This window comes from Ischnura elegans, chromosome 1 (genome assembly GCF_921293095.1).
Source record: "Ischnura elegans chromosome 1, ioIscEleg1.1, whole genome shotgun sequence".
NCBI lineage: Eukaryota > Metazoa > Arthropoda > Insecta > Odonata > Coenagrionidae > Ischnura > Ischnura elegans.
The window spans coordinates 108,148,658-108,170,679 of record NC_060246.1 but is presented as its reverse complement, the minus strand read 5'-3'; the positions used below and the strand labels follow the sequence as shown (position 1 = coordinate 108,170,679).

Here is a 22,022-nt window from a genome sequence, read left to right as displayed (position 1 = left end):
TTCATTGTTAGCGACGACTCCTTGGTAACGCGGATGAATGCTGCGTGTATTTCACCAGAAGCGTGATGCGTCCGTCTTGTCTCGTCATATTCGCAAGAAAAACTTGGAATTCTCGAGGAAACCTACGCTTGGCGGTCATTTTCCATGTTCACTCGATCCGGTGAATATTTGGAAGTTATTTTATAAATCTTGCATTCACCTAATTTCCGTGTGAAAAGTGTGCGGAAACTGTTTCGACAGCTTTCCGGAAGGTTTTCTTAAAAGTGAAAAATTTCATCATCATTCCCACGACGTATGTCACTCTTGGCATGCGAGTCCCGTCTACACTCCTATGTTAGCCATAAGGCCGAGGAGCCGTGCCCATACTACACTCCTATCTTAGCCATAAGGCCGAGGAGCCGGAAAAATTGTGCCCGGCTCTGCACTAGGATCAGTGCACTGCATTAGATGAACTTTTCTGCAGTGTTAGTGAGGGCATATTATTCATCCTCTTCAAACGATGTCTCATGTTAAAAAATTTTGTTTTCTGTCAGTTTTTATTTTTTGTGCTGTTGCTTGTTATTTTACAGACATGGTTTAAATGTAAAATGGTGATAAAATAAATGAATGAAGTGGTGGCCAGTGTTATTTTCTTCTTTCCTTCGCCCATTCGTTTCTTGCCTCACGAATCTCCGGACTTTGTCGAATTTTCGCGATTCGGGAATTTTTTAAATGAAACAAGGAAGAGAAACATCTGTTCTCATCAGCTTTTCTGATTTTTGGAACCTTTTATGTTGGGCCGATCCCGGCGGTACTGCAATACCGGGCCAACCCGCGGCAGGGATGGAGTAAACTCCGGGGACCCCGCCCATGTTCAAAAATCAGATTAATATTCTGGTCCAGCAATGCTGGACGTATCAGATATTAAGCTGATAAGAACAGATACTACACTTTGATCTTAGCCATAAGGCCGAGAAGCGATAATTAATAAATTTTTCCGGGGTTCCGGGACGGTTTTTCGGGTATTTTGCGTGATGAGGTCGGATGCTGCGGCGGTGGTGTGCGGCGAGAGTTTTTGACGCGAGGAAAGGTCTCGGAATGGCGAATTTTAGGCGTGAGATTGGGGAAAAATTCGCATGAAAGTGTTGTGTGGAGACTCCGGGAGTTTTGGTGTCATCGGCGGGTCCGGGAGAGTCGTAGGAGCGTCGCGGACGTAACGGACGCGGTCCGTTTTCCGGGCCTTCGGTGCCATCTGTCGTGTGGGATCGCAGCGTCCTTCGTGGAGCATCCTGCGTTCGCTTCCCGGGGGAATGCTTTGGTCCTGGGAAATTCCCAAAAAAATTGCCATTTCCGGGGAATTTCCGGGGACTCGAAAAAGTCACTCAAAATCGTCCAGAAAACGTCAAGAAACACGATGAGAGAGCATTATCCTACTCACTCGAGTCATGTATTTTCTTTCGAAATGCTAAAATTCCGGGGAATCAGACTTAAAACTGCTTAAAAAGTCCTCTCTGGGGAATCTGATTCAAAGCTGCTTAAAAAGTCCTCTCCGGGGACTGGAAAAAATTTCCAAAATCGTCAGCAATGGCTAGAATACGGGACGGAAGAATCGGCATCAGTCAATAATTTCGGATGTTTTTGCAAAAAATATCGGCATGAAATGCAACTCTCCGAAAGAAAGCAATTCACGGTTTCATTGGACACCTGTGTTTCGTCATCATTCGCGACCCTCATTTTTTTACACTTGAAGTAAACAGAGTGCGTGCCGACGCCGTCGTCGGCCTCCGGGTCGAACTATCTGCCAGCAGCACGGCCCCCGCGAAATTCGACTGCGCTTTCAGTGGAAGGCGTTCATTGTTAGCGACGACTCCTTGGTAACGCGGATGAATGCCGCGTGTATTTCACCAGAAGCGTGATGCGTCCGTCTTGTCTCGTCGTATTCGCAAGAAAAACTTGGAATTCTCGAGGAAACCTACGCTTGGCGGTCATTTTCCATGTTCACTCGATCCGGTGAATATTTGGAAGTTATTTTATAAATCTTGCATTCACCTAATTTCCGTGTGAAAAGTGTGCGGAAACTGTTTCGACAGCTTTCCGGAAGGTTTTCTTAAAAGTGAAAAATTTCATCATCATTCCCACGACGTATGTCACTCTTGGCATGCGAGTCCCGTCTACACTCCTATGTTAGCCATAAGGCCGAGGAGCCGTGCCCATACTACACTCCTATCTTAGCCATAAGGCCGAGGAGCCGGAAAAATTGTGCCCGGCTCTGCACTAGGATCAGTGCACTGCATTAGATGAACTTTTCTGCAGTGTTAGTGAGGGCATATTATTCATCCTCTTCAAACGATGTCTCATGTTAAAAAATTTTGTTTTCTGTCAGTTTTTATTTTTTGTGCTGTTGCTTGTTATTTTACAGACATGGTTTAAATGTAAAATGGTGATAAAATAAATGAATGAAGTGGTGGCCAGTGTTATTTTCTTCTTTCCTTCGCCCATTCGTTTCTTGCCTCACGAATCTCCGGACTTTGTCGAATTTTCGCGATTCGGGAATTTTTTAAATGAAACAAGGAAGAGAAACATCTGTTCTCATCAGCTTTTCTGATTTTTGGAACCTTTTATGTTGGGCCGATCCCGGCGGTACTGCAATACCGGGCCAACCCGCGGCAGGGATGGAGTAAACTCCGGGGACCCCGCCCATGTTCAAAAATCAGATTAATATTCTGGTCCAGCAATGCTGGACGTATCAGATATTAAGCTGATAAGAACAGATACTACACTTTGATCTTAGCCATAAGGCCGAGAAGCGATAATTAATAAATTTTTCCGGGGTTCCGGGACGGTTTTTCGGGTATTTTGCGTGATGAGGTCGGATGCTGCGGCGGTGGTGTGCGGCGAGAGTTTTTGACGCGAGGAAAGGTCTCGGAATGGCGAATTTTAGGCGTGAGAATGGGGAAAAATTCGCATGAAAGTGTTGTGTGGAGACTCCGGGAGTTTTGGTGTCGTCGGCGGGTCCGGGAGAGTCGTAGGAGCGTCGCGGACGTAACGGACGCGGTCCGTTTTCCGGGCCTTCGGTGCCATCTGTCGTGTGGGATCGCAGCGTCCTTCGTGGAGCATCCTGCGTTCGCTTCCCGGGGGAATGCTTTGGTCCTGGGAAATTCCCAAAAAAATTGCCATTTCCGGGGAATTTCCGGGGACTCGAAAAAGTCACTCAAAATCGTCCAGAAAACGTCAAGAAACACGATGAGAGAGCATTATCCTACTCACTCGAGTCATGTATTTTCTTTCGAAATGCTAAAATTCCGGGGAATCAGACTTAAAACTGCTTAAAAAGTCCTCTCTGGGGAATCTGATTCAAAGCTGCTTAAAAAGTCCTCTCCGGGGACTGGAAAAAATTTCCAAAATCGTCAGCAATGGCTAGAATACGGGACGGAAGAATCGGCATCAGTCAATAATTTCGGATGTTTTTGCAAAAAATATCGGCATGAAATGCAACTCTCCGAAAGAAAGCAATTCACGGTTTCATTGGACACCTGTGTTTCGTCATCATTCGCGACCCTCATTTTTTTACACTTGAAGTAAACAGAGTGCGTGCCGACGCCATCGTCGGCCTCCGGGTCGAACTATCTGCCAGCAGCACGGCCCCCGCGAAATTCGACTGCGCTTTCAGTGGAAGGCGTTCATTGTTAGCGACGACTCCTTGGTAACGCGGATGAATGCTGCGTGTATTTCACCAGAAGCGTGATGCGTCCGTCTTGTCTCGTCATATTCGCAAGAAAAACTTGGAATTCTCGAGGAAACCTACGCTTGGCGGTCATTTTCCATGTTCACTCGATCCGGTGAATATTTGGAAGTTATTTTATAAATCTTGCATTCACCTAATTTCCGTGTGAAAAGTGTGCGGAAACTGTTTCGACAGCTTTCCGGAAGGTTTTCTTAAAAGTGAAAAATTTCATCATCATTCCCACGACGTATGTCACTCTTGGCATGCGAGTCCCGTCTACACTCCTATGTTAGCCATAAGGCCGAGGAGCCGTGCCCATACTACACTCCTATCTTAGCCATAAGGCCGAGGAGCCGGAAAAATTGTGCCCGGCTCTGCACTAGGATCAGTGCACTGCATTAGATGAACTTTTCTGCAGTGTTAGTGAGGGCATATTATTCATCCTCTTCAAACGATGTCTCATGTTAAAAAATTTTGTTTTCTGTCAGTTTTTATTTTTTGTGCTGTTGCTTGTTATTTTACAGACATGGTTTAAATGTAAAATGGTGATAAAATAAATGAATGAAGTGGTGGCCAGTGTTATTTTCTTCTTTCCTTCGCCCATTCGTTTCTTGCCTCACGAATCTCCGGACTTTGTCGCATTTTCGCGATTCGGGAATTTTTTAAATGAAACAAGGAAGAGAAACATCTGTTCTCATCAGCTTTTCTGATTTATGGAACCTTTTATGTTGGGCCGATCCCGGCGGTACTGCAATACCGGGCCAACCCGCGGCAGGGATGGAGTAAACTCCGGGGACCCCGCCCATGTTCAAAAATCAGATTAATATTCTGGTCCAGCAATGCTGGACGTATCAGATATTAAGCTGATAAGAACAGATAAATTGTATTTATTTAGTATATTGCCAAGTACAGAGTTATATCCAAAACAGATATTGTTACAGATCCCCCCACCTTTCGTGGGGGGGGATGATACAGAAGGGCGACCCACCAAGTGTGGGCCGCCCTAGTAATGCCATGGAAGCTATTACAAGTATTTTGTGGCCCCTCACTTAGGGGCCACTTCTCACCGCCGGACTCGAAGTGAGGCCGGTCGGGAATAGTTTTTATGTCTATTGTCCACTTCAGTGTTTTCACTTCTTCATTTTGCACTCAAATTCATTCATTCAGGGAAAAATAAATCAACTCATTCATTCGGTTTTATTTACAGATCATTCATTCGTACCATACACACATGCGAGGCGGCCACTTATACCCCGTGGCCGCCCGCTCTTTCATACCTGCGCCGTGGCCACTTATACGCTGTGGCCACGAGCGCATTCATCTCCGCCGCGACGTTCTTCTGTCTTCTCTTCCCCGTCCGAAGGCGCGTGGAAGGCCCCCTGGTTCCACGCGCCACCGCTCCACGCCGCCTGCAGCCGGTCGCCGAGAGCGCGCAGAGTCCCCAGGTCCACGCGCAACTCCTCTGCGCATGGCTGCTGCTGGCGTCGTCGGCAGGGCGGCGGGGACGGGGAGGGCGGGGGGGAAAGAGGGGCGGAAGCACTGGAGGTGAGGCGACATTCCTCGAATGCCACCGAAGGCCGCCGCATTCTTCTCCTCCCCCACTACCGCCACAGCGGCGGAGAGACACACACACTAACACAACACTCACACACATTTGCCCTGGCTTTAGGCCGCTCCCTCCCCTCCGTCACTGGCGCTTGGGAAAGGGCAACGGAGGGGAACACCTGCCTATCGTGGGAACGGCCTGCAGCGAAGCCGCCGCCGGCGCGCCACCTGCCCGAGACTGCGGCCGGCGGGCGAACTGAAAACTTCGGCGGGCGACACCGCAAGATGAAATTGACCATTTAAATCCCTGGGCGCGCGCGCACGCGGCAATCTCTATTTACACTACGCCCAGGGAACATTCACACGTTCGCCGCGACAACGAAAAACCGTCACGTCGATGCTTACATCGTTGCCGCGACGCACACACACAGAAAAACACACTCATGGCCACATCGCGTCACACACGGTGCCGCCCCCGACACAACACATACACTCGAGGATGGTGGGAAACATACACACAATGAAGAAGCAAAAACACAAAATACACACACACACACATTGACTGCCCGTGAGTATTCCCTTCACTTCACGCGATATATACAAGAACCATTCACACCATGGCACGCTACCTCGCCTCCGAGTGAATCGACGCATTGCGGTCACTGTCCGTCGCACTAATTACACTCGGAGGGGGTGCCGTAAATGGAAAGTCGATGCCAGACCGTACTTTCGCATTCACACAACACAAACACCCGGGAATCTCACGGGCCCTAACCTAACACGAATATATATACACATGTAAACATGGCTCCTGGCGTCTCGGGCGGTGAGTGGACGTCCTCAGGAGCACATTACACAGGGGCAGGGATCAGAGGGGGTTACGGGAGGGCAAGGGGGGGCGTCGCGGTCCCTCGGCGTCCTTAGACTCGGCTCCCCTCGTCCAACGATGGGAGCTCCGTCGTCCGGAACGCCGCTCTCCCTCGACGCCGCGCGGTCCTCGGCGCCTCCCGCTCCAGGCTGCTCCGTGGCGGCGCCTCTGCTCCCTGCCCCTCCTCCGGCGGTGGGTGCGGCAACCCGGATGGGAGTCTCTGCCGGCGGGTACTGGCGGACCCCGGTCATGTGCCCGACGTAAATATCCCGCGACCACTTGATGGCCGCGAGAACCATCTTTCGTCGGGCACGGCGAATGCGGGATTTAGGGATGTGGAGCCGGGCGAGGAGAGAGTCATTCTCCCACGTCCAGCTCCCCAGTGCGCCTACCACCAACGCGTCGAGATGGACCTCCATCTTGTAGGCGCACCGGACCCGCATTCGATCGACCAGGGCGGCGTATTTCTCTATCTTCTTCGCCTTCGCTGCTGCCATGGCCTCCGGTCGGTTCTCGAAGGGCACTGTGATGTCGATCACGTGGATCACGCCCCTCGGAACCTCCCAGATGACCAAGTCGGGACGCAGCAGCGACTCGTCGCCAGGTACCCGCTGATTCACTCGCACCTCCCATCCTTGCGGCAGCTCAGCGACCAGCAGACTGATGATTTCGTCGTGGCGCCGGGTCCACCCGTCCGCATGCGGCAAGCAGTGGTTCACCACATGCGGCAAGGTCTCCTCCGCGTGTCCACAGACCCGGCACCGAGTGTCTCTCCTGGCCGCTCCTCTTCTTGCCGCATTCAGGGGGAGAACGTTCAGCCGCGCTCTGTGAATGAAGCGCCAGTCGCAAAACCGGATCCCCACTCCTCCCGACACCCAGTGGTTCGAGTCCGGGTGTCGAGAGCTCACCGCTATCACTTTTCCTTGATCCGGCTTCGCGACCAGCGAGCGCCTGAAGCCCTCCCCCATGGCCGCCAAGATGATTCCGTGCAGCCTCCTCCGGGCAGAGGCCGGCACGGTCATCTCTTCCCTCGACGGCGTCACTCGCTGGACGACGATGGCCAACTCCGCCCTGGCGGCGCTCCACGCCCACCGGATGTCCACGAAGCGCCGCAGTTGCCTCGTCGCCGCGCGCACTCTGGTCCAGTGCGATGACGCCGCGATCGTTCCCGTCCCGACGACGTCGTCGGCGGCGCCATTGAGGAAGTCGCACATCGACTCCCTACTCAGCACCGCCGTCCGTTGCGTCCTTCCCGTCCGCCTGCTGATGATGTCCCGCAAGGTGTGCCACGCCACATCCGCGACGCACGCGTCCGGACATGTGAGCATCCGGAACGCGTGCACCACGGTGAGCGCATCCTTGCGGGCCGGCAGCGGGACGTAGCCACCCCCTCCCCGGCTCCTGGGGAGGGAGATCATTTCCCGCGCCGCGCGGGTCGGGAGACTCATCCACTTCTTCACCGTTCGCTGCATCTCCTTGTCGAAGTCGTGGATGGCCTTCTTCGGGACAGGGACGATTCGGAGGGGAAATTCGAGACGCGGTGTCAGGAAGACGTGCACCGCGTCAATCTTCTGCCACGGCGCCAAGTCCGATTCGTCGAGCCGCCGGAGATCCTCGAGGATGGAGTCGAGCGCCGTGGCGGGCGCCGCGTTCACTTTCAGGCCGATCGGTGCCCCCAGGTAGGTGTATGAGTCACCTACGCCGAGCGACCTGATGGGAGAGCCGCAGATGGAAAAGGGGGTGCGTTGAACACCCCTGGAGCGCTGTGGCGTCGTGCACCGCCAGTCCACGTGTAGCGATGCACACTTCCCCGGATTGAAGGTCAAACCACAGCACTCGGCGGCCCTTCCCGCGACGTCCAGGAGCGCCGCGAGCGATTCCGCACTCCCCCCCACGAGGACTAAATCGTCCGCGTACGCCAAGACTTTGACGCACGCAGTCCCCATGGGAAAGCCTTGGAGAGTGCGATCCTCCGAAATCGCTCGCAGTACAGGCTCCAGCGCCAGGTTAAACAGTAGGGGGGAAAGGGGGTCCCCCTGGCGAACACCACTCGTCACGGTGATCGAATCCGTGACTCCACCCGCAGCAGCTACCTTCATCGTGGAGCCACGGAGCATGTCCTCGATCACCGTGACGCACTTCACCGGGAGGCCGATCTCGCGGAGCACTCGGAGGATGTGATCATGGGGCACCGACGGAAACGCGTCGGCCAAGTCGAGCCACGCGACGGCCACCTGTCCAAAACTCGCCCTCGCGTGCTCTATGGCCGACTGAAGCACAAAGTTGTGCTCCATGCAGCCCTCCGTGGCGGGGATGAAGCCCTTTTGGGTGGGGAACGAAAGGCGCTTCCCACGGAGGGCCCAGGGAAGCATCCGGTCCGCCAGTACGCCCATGAACACTTTGGCCAACGTGTTGGCCAATGAGATCGGCCTCCAATTACGCACTTCGTGCTCACTCCCCCCCTTGTGCAGCAGGGTGACCCGCGTCTCCTTCCACTGCGGGGGCACCCTCCCTAACTCCACACACCGGTTGAAAATGGCGGCCAGCACCTCGCCATTAAAGTCAACACGCCGGTATGCGGAGTAGGGCACGCCGTCAGGTCCCGGAGCCGACGCCCGCGTCCTCTTCAGCCGGTCGATCACCTCTTCCGGTGTGATCGGAGAGGTGATCTCCCGCTCGCCGCTCCCTCGACGTCCTGGTGGGAACTCCGGGATGAAAGCCGGCCATGGCTGCGTCGGATCGTAGGGGGGGGAGGGACGGGTGAAGTGGGCCTTGAGGGAAGCCAGTGGAATTTCACATAGCTTTCCGGTCGGGGCGCAAATCCGCCGGAAAGCTCTTCCTTTCCCGCTGCGGTAAAGTTTTTGGAGGTCTGCAGCGGGCAAAGGGCGGGGGTTGGGCCGGGGGGTCACCGTGGGGAGCCTGGGAGGGGGGTTGAACACAGCGGCTGCCGCTGTGACCTCGCTTACGACGGCAAAGAGTGAGTTCGCGTCGTTTGCCGTCTGGAGGTCACGCAGCCACTTCTCCTGTCTTTCACTCAACTCCCCCTCCCCTTCGTCGCCTAAGGGTGCGGGTACGGGCACCAACACCGGGGCTGGGGGGCCGGTGACCCATGTACCGGGGGCCAGCAGTGGGCCGGGGGGCTCACTACCCGCTGCTGGTGGGGGGCTTGGTACATCGGCGGAGGGGGGAAGGGGGCCGCCTGTGTCATCCGTTGGGCCTCCATCCCGTAACGGATCGGCCACTCGGTCTCCTGCGGCCCCCAGGGAAAATTGCCCCGGGCGTGTGGGGGCCAGGCCACTCGGGGCATCACGGGGGGCGGGGGGGGAACGGGAGCTCGCACGAGAGTAGGACGGTGTTGGGGCACAGGAGGCGGGCCACGCGTCGTCGGAGAAGGCGCCGATGGAGGGGGAATGACGTCACCATTCCCCCTTCTCCGCCTTCTTCTTCTCCTCACTACCTCCCCCTCCGGGCGATGCTCTGCTTCCACCTGTCGGCGAAAGCGCGGAGGCAGCTCTCTCTCCCTTCGCAGGGAATGCTGGGGCACTTGAGGGGCCGGGAGGGGAGCACCGCGCGCAGCTGCGCCGTTCCGGAGAAGGGCGCGCAGCTGCGCCACTTCACTGGGGGAAAACAGCGGCACTGGGGCAGTGGGTACGAGCTCCCTGTAGGGGCGCATGTCTGGACGCCGTTGAGTCAGGACGGGGGGAGGAGGGGTGGGTAGGGGTTGAGGACGATGAATGGGAGGGGGCGGGGGACGGCGAATGGGAGGCGGTTGGGGGCGGACACTAGGGGAGAGTGGCCTGGCGGGCTCCCTCGTCGTCTGCTCCTCGCGGCGTCGTCTCTTCCTCCTCTTCTTCCGCTCCCGATTCCTCCGCCGCCTTTCCTCGGAGGAAACGCGGAACTGCTCCCACGATGCACCACGCATGTGGGACCTGCCGCGCTCCTCTTCCGGAAGGGGGATGTCAGAGATCGGACTAAGATCTCTGACGTGGCAGCGGGGGGTGAGGGGGGAGGGGACGGAAGGGGAATAGGGGACGAGGAACACCTCGGGATCCGCCATGGTGCACTCCAGGCCACGCACTTCGTCTGTGTCGGAAACCGAAGCACACACACTTTCCCCACACGCAACACTTGCGGAGGCAGATGGCTCGTCAGTCTGCGTGCCGACAGACCGATACCGCCACCTGTCCACCACCACAAACCGCTGCGTGTCGTCACAATGTGTTGTCGGCGACAGAAGGCCGTCCGACAACGCCCCCTGGGGCGGTACGGATCCGTCCTCCAGGGAGCCACCACACAGGGGAGGGGAAACACGCGGCGACATGGGGCCGTCCTGCGCTTCGTCTCGGCGCGGCTGCGCACCGTCCTCCGAGACGACACTCACACATTCACTCACGCTCGCACGAGGCGACGCCAGGCCGTCCATCGCAGACGCAGCTGGGGATGACTGCGGAGCACTGGGAGTGGGGGAGACGCGAGAGGGGGAGGGAGATTGTGTCGGGAGGAACACAATCTCCGGGGATGGTCCACGGACGCTAGGGCAACGTTCCGTGACACCAGGGGCAAGGGGGAGGGGGCGGGGCAACACTGGGTCATGCACTGCGGGGGCGCTGTCAATGTCGACGATAAGGTCGTCCGACGACGCACTCGCAGGGGCGGATCCCGAGGGAGCACTTATGGGGGAGGGGAGGCGGAGACGGGGGGTGGCGAGGAAGGCGGGAGATCGGGTCGGGGGCGAAGCGAGGGCTCGTGGATCCCACGACCCGGCACTCCATTCCTCTTCCAGCGTCTTCCGCCACGAGCGGGTAATGCTCCCAGCGGAGTCCATTGCGGGAAGCAGCGACGGGGAGGCCTGGGAGTCGGGAGGGGCGTAGGGAGCATCACGAGGGCGATGCACTCCCCTCTCCTTCGCCTTCCGGCGGGTCCGCTGGGCGACAGGCGGTGTTGCCATGCTGGGAGGGCGGGAAGTTGGCGCGCGGGAAGCACGTGGCGGGGAACCACGCGGCGAGGGACCACGTGGCGGGGGACCACGTGCTTAGCAACAGCCGAACGGTGCACACTACGTGCACCAAAGTTGCTCGGGCTGTTGCTAACACTGACACAAACAAACACACAAAAGCACAACACTCTATCTCACACACAACTAAACATTTTTACAAAAAACCGCGCCAACTTCCGGCGCCACTGACGGGCGCCACCGGGGTCGTGGGGAGTCGAACTCGCGGCCAGTAGCACCAAACTCACTTCTTCACTCCCTCCCAAAATTTCTCGGGTGTGCCGGCACACACACCCGAGAAAAACGGCCCCCCCGAATTTTGGCGCCTTTTTCTAAAATCCGCAATTTGCGAGAAATCGGCACCAAAATCGGGCAGGGGGGGGCTGGCACACACACTTGCACTTGACCAAAGTGGCCGGAATCCACGCCCCGCGGTTTGGGCACAACCGCGGTTTGTAAATTCCGGGCTTTGGCGGACGCTCGAAGTCCGAAGATTGACGCTCTCTCTCCGGCGGGCAGGGCGGCAGGGATGAGCCGGGGAGTCTCAGCGCCGTCGGGGTCCCGGGAGCTCTCAGCAGGCACGTCCGCACTCTTCAAGACTACACTTTGATCTTAGCCATAAGGCCGAGAAGCGATAATTAATAAATTTTTCCGGGGTTCCGGGACGGTTTTTCGGGTATTTTGCGTGATGAGGTCGGATGCTGCGGCGGTGGTGTGCGGCGAGAGTTTTTGACGCGAGGAAAGGTCTCGGAATGGCGAATTTTAGGCGTGAGAATGGGGAAAAATTCGCACGAAAGTGTTGTGTGGAGACTCCGGGAGTTTTGGTGTCGTCGGCGGGTCCGGGAGAGTCGTAGGAGCGTCGCGGACGTAACGGACGCGGTCCGTTTTCCGGGCCTTCGGTGCCATCTGTCGTGTGGGATCGCAGCGTCCTTCGTGGAGCATCCTGCGTTCGCTTCCCGGGGGAATGCTTTGGTCCTGGGAAATTCCCAAAAAAATTGCCATTTCCGGGGAATTTCCGGGGACTCGAAAAAGTCACTCAAAATCGTCCAGAAAACGTCAAGAAACACGATGAGAGAGCATTATCCTACTCACTCGAGTCATGTATTTTCTTTCGAAATGCTAAAATTCCGGGGAATCAGACTTAAAACTGCTTAAAAAGTCCTCTCTGGGGAATCTGATTCAAAGCTGCTTAAAAAGTCCTCTCCGGGGACTGGAAAAAATTTCCAAAATCGTCAGCAATGGCTAGAATACGGGACGGAAGAATCGGCATCAGTCAATAATTTCGGATGTTTTTGCAAAAAATATCGGCATGAAATGCAACTCTCCGAAAGAAAGCAATTCACGGTTTCATTGGACACCTGTGTTTCGTCATCATTCGCGACCCTCATTTTTTTACACTTGAAGTAAACAGAGTGCGTGCCGACGCCGTCGTCGGCCTCCGGGTCGAACTATCTGCCAGCAGCACGGCCCCCGCGAAATTCGACTGCGCTTTCAGTGGAAGGCGTTCATTGTTAGCGACGACTCCTTGGTAACGCGGATGAATGCTGCGTGTATTTCACCAGAAGCGTGATGCGTCCGTCTTGTCTCGTCATATTCGCAAGAAAAACTTGGAATTCTCGAGGAAACCTACGCTTGGCGGTCATTTTCCATGTTCACTCGATCCGGTGAATATTTGGAAGTTATTTTATAAATCTTGCATTCACCTAATTTCCGTGTGAAAAGTGTGCGGAAACTGTTTCGACAGCTTTCCGGAAGGTTTTCTTAAAAGTGAAAAATTTCATCATCATTCCCACGACGTATGTCACTCTTGGCATGCGAGTCCCGTCTACACTCCTATGTTAGCCATAAGGCCGAGGAGCCGTGCCCATACTACACTCCTATCTTAGCCATAAGGCCGAGGAGCCGGAAAAATTGTGCCCGGCTCTGCACTAGGATCAGTGCACTGCATTAGATGAACTTTTCTGCAGTGTTAGTGAGGGCATATTATTCATCCTCTTCAAACGATGTCTCATGTTAAAAAATTTTGTTTTCTGTCAGTTTTTATTTTTTGTGCTGTTGCTTGTTATTTTACAGACATGGTTTAAATGTAAAATGGTGATAAAATAAATGAATGAAGTGGTGGCCAGTGTTATTTTCTTCTTTCCTTCGCCCATTCGTTTCTTGCCTCACGAATCTCCGGACTTTGTCGCATTTTCGCGATTCGGGAATTTTTTAAATGAAACAAGGAAGAGAAACATCTGTTCTCATCAGCTTTTCTGATTTATGGAACCTTTTATGTTGGGCCGATCCCGGCGGTACTGCAATACCGGGCCAACCCGCGGCAGGGATGGAGTAAACTCCGGGGACCCCGCCCATGTTCAAAAATCAGATTAATATTCTGGTCCAGCAATGCTGGACGTATCAGATATTAAGCTGATAAGAACAGATAAAATTCTTTATTTAATAAGATGCCACGTACATTGGTTCATTCAGAACATCAAATGTGCACATTTCCCCTTCCTTGGGGTTTGTGATACAAAAGGACGACCCACAAAGTGTGGGCCGCCCTTGTAATATTCATTGAAGCTATTACATGATATGGCGTAACCCCTCAGTCAGGGGTTACTTTTCCCTGCCGGCTTCGAAGAGAGGCCGGTCAGGTTATTGTCTTAATGTTTTTGTTCACTGCGCTTTTCACACTTAATATTATCATTCACTCAAGGGAAAATAAATGCTTTCCATTCACACATATTTATTTGCAATTCATACGCACAGAAAACACATGCTGGGCGGCCACTTATACCCCGTGGCCGCCCGCTCATTCATACTTGCGCCGTGGCCACTTATACACTGTGGCCACTGACGCATTTTCCTCCGCCGCGACGCTCTCTTGTTTTCCCCGTCCGCCCAGGTGTTCCGCGCGCATCCGGTTCGCGCCGGTCGATGTGTGTCTGCAGCCGTCCGCCGAGCTTGTGGAAATTTCCCAAGCCCACGCGCATCTCCTCTGCGCCGGCCGCTGTCAGCTCTCCGGCGGTCGCCGGGAGGCCAGCTGTTTGCCTGGTCGACCGTCGAGGGGGACGGGGAGGGCGGTGGGGGGACTGAGGAGGGACCAGTGGAGGGGCAAGGGACATTCCTTCCAAGGTTGCTGCATTCCTTCCTTCCCCCGCTTCCGCCTCGGCGGCGGAGTTACACACACATTCACAAAACACACACATTCGCCCTGGCAGGCCGTGGGAACGGCCAGCAGCTATGCCGCCGCCGGCGCGCCACCTGCCCCAGACTGCGGCCGGCGGGCGAACTAAAAACTTCGGGGGACGACACCGCTCTATGATTTTGCCATTGATTTCCCTGGGCGCGCGCGCGCGCGGCAATCTCTGTTTACACTGCGCCCAGGGAACATTCACACGTTCGCCACGGCAACGAAGGACCGTCTTGTCGATGCTGACATCGTTGCCGCGACGCACTCATACATGAGACACACATGGCAATTTCACGTCACACCCGGTGCCGCCCCCGAGTCATCACTTTCACACTGAAGATTTCACGTGGAAACAGGGGCGTTAATACTTTGTGCCCGCGAGATTAACATACACAGAAAAAAAAGACACTATTCACAAACAAACACTAAAGAGTGACACGTGAAAACAATACCTGTAGAACACTCCGTGCCCGCGATATTTACCCACACACAAATTTACACATTCACTCATTCATGCATTCGTTCAGCCCCACTTCCGAGCGAATAAGCGCATTGCGGTCACTATCCGTCGCACTCCCTAGGCTCGGAGTGAGGCTAGAGGGGAAAAGTCGACGCCAGACCGTGCTTTGAAGACATTTTCTCGCGGGCACATAAACACACACATACACTATTTACAATATTTACATACGTGCCTCCTGGCGTCACTAGGCGACGTCCTCAGGAAACACGCTGGGACTGGGGGACCGGGGGAGGGGGGGAGGGGAGGGAGGGGGCGTGGCCGGAACATCCGGCGCCGCGTCCGCTGGCCGCTCCCGTCGCCCGATGATCGCCGCTCCGTCGTCGTCCTCTCCGCTGCCGTCGACTGCCGCTCCGCGCTCCTGTGGTGCCGCCACTCTCGCGATGTATTGCCGTGCCCCGGTCATGTGCTCGACGTAGATGTCCCGCGACCATTTGATAGCCGCGGTGATCATCTGGCGCCGAACACTGCGCATGCGGCCCTTCGGCACTCCCAAGCGAGTCAGGAGTGCGTCATTTCCGGGTGCCCACGAGCCCAGAGCTCCCACCACTAACGCCTCTAGGCTGTGCGGCACCCGATACTGCGACCGCACGCGCATCCGCTCGACCAGGGCGTCGTACTTCTCAATTTTCTTCTCCCGAGCGGCGGCAAGCGCGGCACTCCTGTTGTCGAACGGCACGACGACGTCCACGACGATCACCTCCCTGTCCGGTCCCTCGTCCCACGCTACGACATCCGGCCGCAGAAGACTCTCGTCGCCTGGCACCCTCCGGTCCAACCGCACCCGCCAAGATGATGGAAGTGCCGCCCGCAGAATTTCCACGATGGCGTCGTGGCGTCGACGCCATCCGTCAGAGTGTGCGAGGCAGTGGCAGATGACGTGAGGGAGTGTCTCGTCTGCCTGCCCGCACACTCTGCACCTCGTGTCTCCCCTCGCTGCTCCTCTGCGGGCGGCGTTCAACGGCAGCACGTTCAGGCGGGCGCGGTGTATGAAGCGCCAGTCGCAAAACCGGATCATTCGGCCCGCCCCGACGAAGTGGTTGCTGTCGGGGCACAGGGAAGTCGCCTCCATGACTTTCCCTTGATCCGGCTTCGCGACTAGCCTCCTCCGGAAGGCCTCTCCCACGGCGCGGATGATGTAGCTGAAGAGGCGCCTCCTCGCTGGCGCCGGAACGACGACTTCTCTGCCGTGCGGCGAAGCGAAAGCAAGAGACACGGCGAGCTCGCGTCTCGCATCGCTCCACCGCCAGGTCACGGGGACGATGTTCGTCAGCTCCTTGGTGGCGCGGCGGGTGCGGCTCCACACTGATGCCGCCGCGTTAGTCCCCGTGCCGATGGTGTCGTCGTCGGCGCCATTGAGGTAGGAGCAGAGGGCGCCTCTTCCGATCGCCCCTCGATTTCCGGTCCTTCCGACGCGCCTCTCCACCACGTCGCGCAGAGTATGCCACGCCACGTTCGACACGCTCGAGTCGGGACACGTGAGCATGCGGAAGGCGTGCACCACCGCGTAGACGTCCTTCCGCACCGCGAGCGGCACGTGTCCCCCTCCCCCGCGCCCTCTAGGCATGGCGACGATCTCCCTCGATGCGCGAGTCGGCAGATACATCCACTTTTTAACCGAACGATGCACATCTGCGTCGACTCGCGCGATCGCCGCCTTGGGCACGGGCGTGATGCGGAGCGTGTAGTCCAGGCGTGGCGTGAGGAACGTGTGGACCGCGTCGATCTTCTGCCACGGCGCTAACTCGCTTTCGTCCAGGCGCCGCAGGTCCTCGTGGATGTTGTTGAGGACGCCGTGCGGCACCGCGTCGACGCCGTGGCCCACGGGTGAGCCGAGGTACTTGTAAGCCTCACCGCGTGCGAGTGCGCGCATGTCCTCCCCCTGCACTCGGAAGATCGTGGGCCTCACTCCTCGTTCCTCTCTCTGCGTGTCGGACCGGAAATCCATGTGGAGCGACCCGCACTTCCTTGCGTTGAAGCGCAGGCCGCACCACGACGCCGCTGCTCCCGCGACGTGCAGCAGGCCTCTCAGCATCCCCGCATCCTTGGCGACGAGGACCAAGTCATCTGCGTAGGCCAGCACGCAGACCGACGTTGATCCCATCTTGAACGCGGAGATGGCGCGCCGAGCGAGGACAGCACGAATCACGGGCTCCAGAGCGAGATTAAAAAGGAGCGGCGACAGCGGATCACCCTGCCGCACTCCGCACTTCACCGGAATCTCGCCCGTGGAGCCGCTCGCCGTGATGATGTTAGTTGTGCTGCCCTCGTACATCTCGGCGATCGCCCCCACCATCCTTTCAGGCATGCCCATCGCGCGCAGCATTCGCGCGATGTGTGCATGCGGCACCGACCCAAAGGCATCCGTCAAATCCAGCCACGCCACCGCAATCTCCCTCCGCGCGCTCCTGGTGTGGTCGAACGCGGCTTGGAGCACAAAGTTGTGCTCCATGCATCCTTCGGTGGCGGGCAGGAATCCTTTTTGGGCCGGGAAGGACATGCGTCGTCCACGGACCGCCCAAGCCGCGATGCGGTCCGCGAGCACGCCCGTGTAGACCTTAAGGATGGTGGGACTGAGAGCGATCGGCCTCCAATTGCCGATCTCATCTTCGTCGCCGCCCTTGTGGAGGAGAATGGTGTGGCTCTCCTTCCACTCCTTCGGCACCCGGCCTGCCCGGAAGCAGAAGTCGTAGACTGCCGCCAGCACGCGGCAATCCGGATCTAACTGCTTCCAGGCTGAGTAAGGCACGCCGTCAGGGCCGGGTGCAGTGTTGAGGGTGCGACGAAGGCGCCTGCTGACTTCTCCCGCGGTGATCGGTCTCATCAGCATACTCGCCTCCTCTTCTTCCCGACCGCTGCGCTCGAACGGCGGCACGACGGAGGGCGCGGCGAGCGCCTCGTCGTACCGCGGCCGCTCCCGCGAGAAGAAGGCCTTCACCTGCGGCAGCGGAATGCGGCAACGGTCCGCATCATTGCCGCCGCAGACTCGCTTGAATGCCTTCCCTTTCCTCTCGCGGTAGAGCGCCTGCAGCTCCGCAGCGGTGAGTGGCGGGTCCTGCCTCCTCTGCCGATGAGACGCTGCACCCCGGGAGAGTGGAAAGGTTATCCCGCTTGCCGCCCGCGCCGCGTCGCGCATCGAGCGGACGACGCGAAAGATGCCGTCCGTGCTCTCTCCAGCGAGGCCGATTTGAATCAGCCACGCCTGCTGCTGGAGTGTGGCCGGTGTTTGCACGGACGGCGCATCGGACTGCGCCGCGACGGCGTTCAGGAGATCGTCCGGGAGTCGCGACGCAGTTTCTCTCGCGTCTGGGCGGACGCGGAACGCACCCGTTCGTCGGGGTGGCGCGGCCGGATTTAGCGACCGCACCACGCGGGGAAGGGAGGGGGACACGGGTGCGTCCAGGGCGCGGCACTGCTGGGCGGGGGGTGCGGGATCATCCAGGGCGCGGCACACTGGGGCGGGGCGATTGGGTGCGGCACCTGGGTGTGGAGGGGGTAGGGCATTGGGGCCACCTGTGTCCACCCTGGCGCCTCCGTCCCTGGATGGACCGGCGCCAGAGTCATATATGGCCCCAGCGGATACACGCCCCTGGCGTGGGGAGGCCAGGCCACTCGGGGCATCGCGGGGGGCGCTGGAGGAGGTAGCGGTTGCGGGGGGAATGAGGGAGGGGGGGGCGGCACTTCCACGGGGGGGCACTGCACCGGCGGTCGCACTTGGGGAGGTGGCGTGACGTTATTACCTCCCCTCCTCCGCCGCCTGGGGCGTCTTATCGCCGGCACATTTTCTTCGTTGCCACTGAAATGTCCGCGCTGGAAGCGCGGGGGGTTAAACCGCTCTCTCTGGCCGCCGCGTCTTGCGTCACAATCCCCTATAGCGTCCCTCCGCAGAAGGAGACGTATCTGGGCGATCTCCTCTGCGGATAATAGAGGCGTCGGCGCGGCGGCGTTACGCACCCGATAATCACAAGAACGCGGCGGAGATTGGGGGCGTGAAGTCACTTGTGGGCGTGGTCGGGGTTGGGATAATGGGGGAGGGGTGAGTGGCGATGCCGCTGGTGGCCTGGCGTCTTCTCTCGCTGCGTCGCGACGCCTCTCCGCGTTCCGCCTCCGCCGAGATCGACGCTTGTTCCGGTTGCGCCGCCTACGCTCCTCCGACGAAACTCGGAAGTGCTCCCACGAAGCGCCGCGCCTCCTATCCTCGGGCAGCGGCTCGTCCGAGATGACGCTGTAGTCATCTCGGTGACGTGGGGGCGTGGAGGGGGAGTACGGGACAAGGGGCGGCGCACACGAAAGCTCGCGACCCATATCCCGATCCGGTGTTCGCGCCCGAACGACGTCCACACACGGATCAGGCACACACACTCGCGGAGGCACACACACCTCGACCGCTTCGGTGCCACGATCAACGTCGGTCTGTGTGCTGACAGACCGACACGCCCACCGATCGATCGTGACGTAACGCAAAGCGGCCGAACACAGTGATGATGGCGACACTTGGCCGTCCACATCGTCAAGCCGTGGCGAAAACCTGTCGTCCTCCGGCTGACCTGGCTCCACTTCCCGCGTTGGCGACATCGAGCCGTCCAACGAGACGCCTCGGCGCGCCTGCACAGCGTTCTCCGAGGCGTCACCAGCACTCTCACTCACGTCACTCACACGAGCACTGGGGATAGGCGTACGAGGCAACGCCAGGTTGTCCATCGTCGCCGGGGAGCACTGTGTAAAGGAGGGCGTGGGAGACACGTGAGTGGGGGGGGGAGGGGAGCACCGTGGGTCAGTGAACACAATCTCCGGGGAGGGAGTCGCGCGGACGCCTAAGGAACGTTCCGCGAGACCGGGGGCTATGGGAAGGGGGCGTGGCAACACGGGGGAGTCGTCACTTTCCGGGGATTGGACGACCTCGATAACGTATGAATCTATCATCGTGCACGCTGGTTCACTGATCACGTCACTAATTATGGGTCGCGAGCTCGGGGGGGAGTTGCGGGCGGAGGAGTAACACGGGGCAGTGGGAGTTAATGGGAGGGTGTGAGGATCCCACGACGACACTGTTTCAAACCCCGTCTCCAGCACTTGCCGCCAAGAATCAGGAATGTCCGTCGCGGGGGAGGGGGGATGGGGCGTGGGGAGAGGGAAGGATGGCGAAGAGTCAGAGGGATCATCGCGGTGGCGGTACGCTCGCGAGATGCTCCCGGCAGAATCCATGGCGGGGAGCAGCGACGGGGAGCTCTGGGAGTCGGGGGGGGCGTAGGGAACGTCACGAGGGCGCCTCTCCTTCGCCTTCTGGCGAGTCCGTTGGGCGACGGGCGGGGTTGGCTTCTCGGCCATGAGGGGAGGGAAAGGGGGAGCGACTGTTTCGGGTGGGCTTACCACTGATGGGGGCCAGTGAAACACGTCGCGGGGCAATCCAGGGCAGAGCACACACACTTGTAATCCAGTGGCAGGCACGTCGCGGCGATATCCCGGAGAAAACACACACAGCTTATCCAATTTGGCACAAACACGAAATCCAAGGGTTTCCCACGTGGCGTTGTTCCCACATCTATTACACTTTGATCTTAGCCATAAGGCCGAGAAGCGATAATTAATAAATTTTTCCGGGGTTCCGGGACGGTTTTTCGGGTATTTTGCGTGATGAGGTCGGATGCTGCGGCGGTGGTGTGCGGCGAGAGTTTTTGACGCGAGGAAAGGTCTCGGAATGGCGAATTTTAGGCGTGAGAATGGGGAAAAATTCGCACGAAAGTGTTGTGTGGAGACTCCGGGAGTTTTGGTGTCGTCGGCGGGTCCGGGAGAGTCGTAGGAGCGTCGCGGACGTAACGGACGCGGTCCGTTTTCCGGGCCTTCGGTGCCATCTGTCGTGTGGGATCGCAGCGTCCTTCGTGGAGCATCCTGCGTTCGCTTCCCGGGGGAATGCTTTGGTCCTGGGAAATTCCCAAAAAAATTGCCATTTCCGGGGAATTTCCGGGGACTCGAAAAAGTCACTCAAAATCGTCCAGAAAACGTCAAGAAACACGATGAGAGAGCATTATCCTACTCACTCGAGTCATGTATTTTCTTTCGAAATGCTAAAATTCCGGGGAATCAGACTTAAAACTGCTTAAAAAGTCCTCTCTGGGGAATCTGATTCAAAGCTGCTTAAAAAGTCCTCTCCGGGGACTGGAAAAAATTTCCAAAATCGTCATCAATGGCTAGAATACGGGAGGGAAGAATCGGCATCAGTCAATAATTTCGGATGTTTTTGCAAAAAATATCGGCATGAAATGCAACTCTCCGAAAGAAAGCAATTCACGGTTTCATTGGACACCTGTGTTTCGTCATCATTCGCGACCCTCATTTTTTTACACTTGAAGTAAACAGAGTGCGTGCCGACGCCGTCGTCGGCCTCCGGGTCGAACTATCTGCCAGCAGCACGGCCCCCGCGAAATTCGACTGCGCTTTCAGTGGAAGGCGTTCATTGTTAGCGACGACTCCTTGGTAACGCGGATGAATGCTGCGTGTATTTCACCAGAAGCGTGATGCGTCCGTCTTGTCTCGTCATATTCGCAAGAAAAACTTGGAATTCTCGAGGAAACCTACGCTTGGCGGTCATTTTCCATGTTCACTCGATCCGGTGAATATTTGGAAGTTATTTTATAAATCTTGCATTCACCTAATTTCCGTGTGAAAAGTGTGCGGAAACTGTTTCGACAGCTTTCCGGAAGGTTTTCTTAAAAGTGAAAAATTTCATCATCATTCCCACGACGTATGTCACTCTTGGCATGCGAGTCCCGTCTACACTCCTATGTTAGCCATAAGGCCGAGGAGCCGTGCCCATACTACACTCCTATCTTAGCCATAAGGCCGAGGAGCCGGAAAAATTGTGCCCGGCTCTGCACTAGGATCAGTGCACTGCATTAGATGAACTTTTCTGCAGTGTTAGTGAGGGCATATTATTCATCCTCTTCAAACGATGTCTCATGTTAAAAAATTTTGTTTTCTGTCAGTTTTTATTTTTTGTGCTGTTGCTTGTTATTTTACAGACATGGTTTAAATGTAAAATGGTGATAAAATAAATGAATGAAGTGGTGGCCAGTGTTATTTTCTTCTTTCCTTCGCCCATTCGTTTCTTGCCTCACGAATCTCCGGACTTTGTCGCATTTTCGCGATTCGGGAATTTTTTAAATGAAACAAGGAAGAGAAACATCTGTTCTCATCAGCTTTTCTGATTTTTGGAACCTT

General features: G+C 56.9%; 2 non-coding genes and 2 pseudogenes across 2 annotated transcripts; all 4 read right to left on the bottom strand.

Moving 5' to 3' along the window:
• Positions 1-768: 768 nt before the first annotated feature.
• LOC124173785 lies at positions 769-961 on the bottom strand. The gene has a single exon (XR_006868754.1). It is a non-coding gene; the product is annotated as a U2 spliceosomal RNA (small nuclear RNA).
• A 1,636-nt stretch (positions 962-2,597) lies between these two features.
• LOC124173774 lies at positions 2,598-2,790 on the bottom strand. Its single transcript, XR_006868744.1, has one exon. It is a non-coding gene; the product is annotated as a U2 spliceosomal RNA (small nuclear RNA).
• A 1,636-nt stretch (positions 2,791-4,426) lies between these two features.
• On the bottom strand, positions 4,427-4,636 carry LOC124173720 (annotated as a pseudogene).
• An 8,745-nt stretch (positions 4,637-13,381) lies between these two features.
• LOC124173842 lies at positions 13,382-13,558 on the bottom strand (annotated as a pseudogene).
• Between the last annotated feature and the right edge of the window lie 8,464 nt (positions 13,559-22,022).